Source organism: Gracilinanus agilis, chromosome 3, assembly GCF_016433145.1.
Source record: "Gracilinanus agilis isolate LMUSP501 chromosome 3, AgileGrace, whole genome shotgun sequence".
NCBI lineage: Eukaryota > Metazoa > Chordata > Mammalia > Didelphimorphia > Didelphidae > Gracilinanus > Gracilinanus agilis.
This window is the reverse complement of record NC_058132.1, coordinates 602,640,327-602,644,959: the sequence shown is the minus strand read 5'-3', so window position 1 is coordinate 602,644,959 and position 4,633 is coordinate 602,640,327.

Below are 4,633 nucleotides of genomic sequence, written 5' to 3'. Positions count from 1 at the left end.
TCTTGAGCCACCATCACTGGCAAAAGTTCACCTCCTCCATAAATTGCCTATGTTTCAATGATTCCTAGTCATATGACTTTAGCATAATGGAGTTAACTCTCTACAGTATAGGCATAGTTGTATATTGTCATATTTACTCAGCACACTAATGATAAAAACAATAAACAAAATATACTTAAACATCATCTGAATAAGTGTGGAGCCCTAGTCTTTCTTACAACCCAGAATTTCTGGGTCATTGAGTTGCTCCCCACCGAGGAAGTTTAGTAATTATAGTTTGAATTTGTTTCTTCCCCTCACATCTGCTCTTCTAGAATCACTATTATTCCCAGAGATGAAAGAAGAAGAAAATGACCCATAAGTACAAAAATATTTGTCAGTTCTTTTTCTCATAGCAAAAAAAATGTAAAATTAAGAATATCATAAATTGTGGAATAAATGAATAATTTATCAGAATTTATTGCACCAGAACAAATGATAAAAGAGCACAGTTTCAGAGAAACCTTAAAAGACCTGTAAGAACTGATAGAAAGTGAAATGGACAGAACCAAGAGAACAATTTAATGAATAAAAATATCAATATAAAGAACCCTAATCAACATAACTAGCTATGATTTAGGAGGTAGCCTGGAGAATGTACAAGATGACTTCTAAGGTTCTTTCCAGTTCTATACTATAATCTTATCATGATTCCGTAAGACTGATGATGAAGACGCTACCCATCTCCTGATGGAGAGGGCATGAACTTCATGTGCAAGAGGGAAAGGGATAGTATTTTGGACATAGCCAATACAGGAATTTATTTTGCTTGATAATGCATATTTACTAAAAGGATTTTATTTATTTATCTTAAAATGGGGAAATAAGGGAAGAGAGAGGGGCTAATAGGGTTGTCTAAAAAACAAACAAACAAAAGATAAAAAAAGAGTATCATTGAAGAATTAAGAAAAATGCTCACCATTCATCTTAGAATCAATACTCTGTGTATTGGCTCCAAGACAGAAGAGCAGTAAGGGCTGGGCAGTGGGAGTTAAGTATCTTGCTCATGGCCATAGAGCTAGGAAGTGTCTGAGGCCAAATTTGAATTCAGAATTTCCCACCTCTAGGCCTGGCTCTCAATCCACTAACCATCTAGCTGCCCCCTATTGAAGGATTTGAAAAAAATTCACAGAAGGAATTCCAGAAGGAAATAGAGACAAGCTTGACAGCTTTGACAGTTATATGTTGAATTTATGAACTTAAAATAAAAAGCAGCTATGTGTAAGAAAGACTTGCAGTTTCATGTACAATATCTTTTTTATTCTACTTTGTTTAAAGAAATATTCATTTATTTTGTATTTAAGTTCAGAATGAAAATAATTTAAAAAAGCAAATAGGTGAGGATCATATAACACATTTCCTTGTAGGACAGTCAATTAAGCCTGACAGTGGAAAAAATCTTTAGGTGATGACCCAAAGACTCTCAATTGAGGTCTCTTGACTTCCCACCAACAGGTTCAAGTGACTCATCCAGGGTTACACAGCTAGCATGTGTCAGTGACTAGACTTGATCCCCCAGGTCAATGAGACTAGATGAGCTCTCTAGTCACTAGACTACTTTAACTATCTGAAATATTATCACAATCTAAGAAATGTTGTATATTATGAATTCAGAGAAACATGAAAAGAAAAATGAACTGACAGAGATTGAAGAAATCTAGCTTCTATCCACTATGCCAAGAAGTATAATTAATACATATTGCAGTATGTTATTTTTTTTTGGGACCCATGATTTCATTGTTGTTGGGAACTCCCTTGAATAATGCAGATAAACAATTATTATACAGTTTACAGTCTTATGAAGTTGCCTGGACACTGAGACATCAGACAAATTGTTCATTGTCACTCTGCTAGTATATATCAGAGAAGGGACTTGAACTTAAGTTTTGCAGGTTCTGAGGCCAGTAGGCTCCATATTACTTCTAGAATATGATTTCAATATAAGAAATGATGAATATGAAATGATTACAGAAACATGGGAAAGCAGAAACAGAGAATAACAATGTACACAGTGACTTCAAGAATTTAGATGAAAACAATACAAATTGACAGTTAAAAACTGAGAGAATGTAATTGCTCATTTTCAAAATTAGGGCCACTTGTTGCAATAATCAGAATGAGAGGTCCTTGAGTCTACAGAGTTTAAAAATGAGGGAGAAACTTTATCACTTTTCATAACTCTTTCTATTTCTTCATTTGGCAGCAAATGCCTCTCCAAGTGAATAATTATGTGTAACTCAAATGTACACATTAGGGAAGGAAAATGAAATTCATGCACCAAACATGTTTCCAAAAGAGATTTATTCCTCACACAAGATATTCTTATAGCCAACTAGAGATAGGAATAGGTTGTGCTGGGCCTTCAAATCTATATCCAGCTTGGGGCAGTGGTGTGGTAGTTTCTCAGATTTGAGGGGTATTATATTTCCAAAGACAACTTTCTAATTTTGCTTTTTTGAACAGGAAATCTTTGACATGAGTTAAAGGTGCTCATTGTTTTTGGGGATTCCTAGGATGGGACTGGTGGGGAGCAAGGTGTTATCTGCTACATGGATTCCAATTATTTACCATTTGTGAACTTTAAATGGGAATTGGTTGAAGAAGATAAGAACATAGATGTGGAACATTCTTCGGTGTAATGAAATTTAACAAACCTAAAAAAAATGAAGGTTATGGAGGCTTGATTATGATACCACCATATCCAAGTAGCCCAGATTAAATCTTATTTATGAAGTTATTATTGGGGAAAGAGAGGAAAATTTCCTCAGCTGGTTTTAAGAGTGAAAACAAAAAGCACAGTACACTTAACACTTACAAGACACATGTTAATTTTCTGACAAGTTCTAGGAGCATGATCTTGGGTTGTTGATCTTGGGACTCAAATGTGTTGTAGAAATGCTTATGGTGATTTTGTCTCAGGATTCTACATGTGAAGTGCTGACTCAGATTTCACAGGGAAGGGGGAATAAATTCCCATACACAAAGATCTTGTCTGGCAAGGAGAAAGTCTTTCCTTATTCATCTAGCTATGAATGTATAAATGCATGTATTAAATTTACATAATATGGGTTTATATTGGGTCTCACTATCTGAGAGTCTGGTATGTTAGATCCCTTCCCCAAGTTTCTCTGGTACCATGAGGGGGTTGGAGGGGTTTCTCTTAGCTAACATTGTTTGGAACCTCCCACCAATTGTGTTCCTCCATTTTAGGGCCAATAAGGAGTACCTCAATTTCATTTGCCCACTTAATATCAGATTAACTTCTATATAGGAATATTTACTTCAAAGATATAGTAAGAACAAACATATAAATATCCTACCCTCCTGCTTCTAAGCATCCCACCCCAAACCATCTTAAAGTCTAGAGTGCACAGGGGAATTGTCTTACATCTTAATTCAGTTTTTTTCCCTCTTAATTCAGTTTTTACATAGTATTAGTCCCACCAAATTCAAGTCCAAAGCTATCCTTAACTAGCATTCTTGGATCTTGGCTTCTCAGGGTCTCCCTTCTGGGTTCTCTGCAACATCTGGCCAGGATTCAAGGCTCCAAGATCTCCATGGCTTGAGTTCCCCAGAGAGAAACTTCACTTTCTAGAACTGAAAAAGACAAACAAAACAAGAGCAAAACCTCAAGTCTGTTTCTTAGGACCAAATTGTCCAAGGAGTCCTTCACCCTTGAACACAAATGCTAAGAGATCCAATGTGCTTAGTTGAGGGATTTAAAAGATACAGATATAGGCAGGTAGGTCACTCAGTGGATGGAGAGCCAGGCTTAGAGATAGGAAGTCCTGGGTTCAAATATGGCCTCAGACACTTTCTATCTATGTGACCCTGGGGAAGTCCCTTACCACTTTACTACCTTGGAACCAATAGACATTATTGATTATAAGAGAGAAAGTAAGGGTTAAAAAAAAGACAGACATTTCTGGCTATACTGACATTGGGAAAAGAAATTGCACTCCACAGCATGGTAGGACAACACAAAGTGCCCTCTAATGCATCAGTTCTCTTAACTCCTAAAAGCAGGTCCCCAGCGTCTCCCAGATAGGTGACTCCATCTCAGTTTATCTGGGCACATGCTAACATATATACACATATATCATGCATATACTTGAAAAAAAGCAATAGTGATTCATTTTACATTCCTCAAAGTGAGGAATGATGGAATTTGCATTTAGACAATTTAAAGAAACCAAATCACGTCCTCATATATATATAATAATAAAGAATCATAGAACCACAGAGACAAGACATTATGGAAAACACTGCCTCAGTTAAAGCTTTGTTGATCCTGCTATACCTTCCAAAAAAAGATGTTGAAACAGATTTCTCTCCTTTCTTTGGAGTGGGAGAGAGGGGGACACTGTGGGTGTGGAGTGTTGTCTATCCTGTCAGATACAGGAGCTATGTCTGTTAATTTTCTTTGTTGCCATTGTAACTACTAAAGATTTGCAATTTCCTTGACTCATTGTCTGATGAAGCTGATGTACAAGTCTCTGAGCTGGAAATAATTCTGCCCTTATGAAAGTGATGAAACAAATAACATAGTTAGGGATCCTGACCATGCCTTCAGCTAGAGAGAACAGATTCTCCA